The sequence below is a fragment of the Brassica oleracea genome, chromosome C5 (genome assembly GCF_000695525.1).
Source record: "Brassica oleracea var. oleracea cultivar TO1000 chromosome C5, BOL, whole genome shotgun sequence".
Lineage (NCBI taxonomy): Eukaryota > Viridiplantae > Streptophyta > Magnoliopsida > Brassicales > Brassicaceae > Brassica > Brassica oleracea.
In genome coordinates, this window is record NC_027752.1 from 14,519,618 (window position 1) to 14,519,820 (window position 203).

Below are 203 nucleotides of genomic sequence, written 5' to 3' on the forward strand. Positions count from 1 at the left end.
TTTATATGCACTTTTTTCAGATCTGGAAGACTTCTGGGACGACTTACCTGTTAGTCGTCTAAAATATAATGCACTAGACGACTTCCAGGAAGTCTTCAAGACGACTTCCATTTCAGTCGTCTGGACTTCCTGGAAGTCATCTGGACTTCCTGGAAGTCGTCTGGAAGTCGTCTGGACTTCCTGGAAGTCGTTTGGAAGTCGTT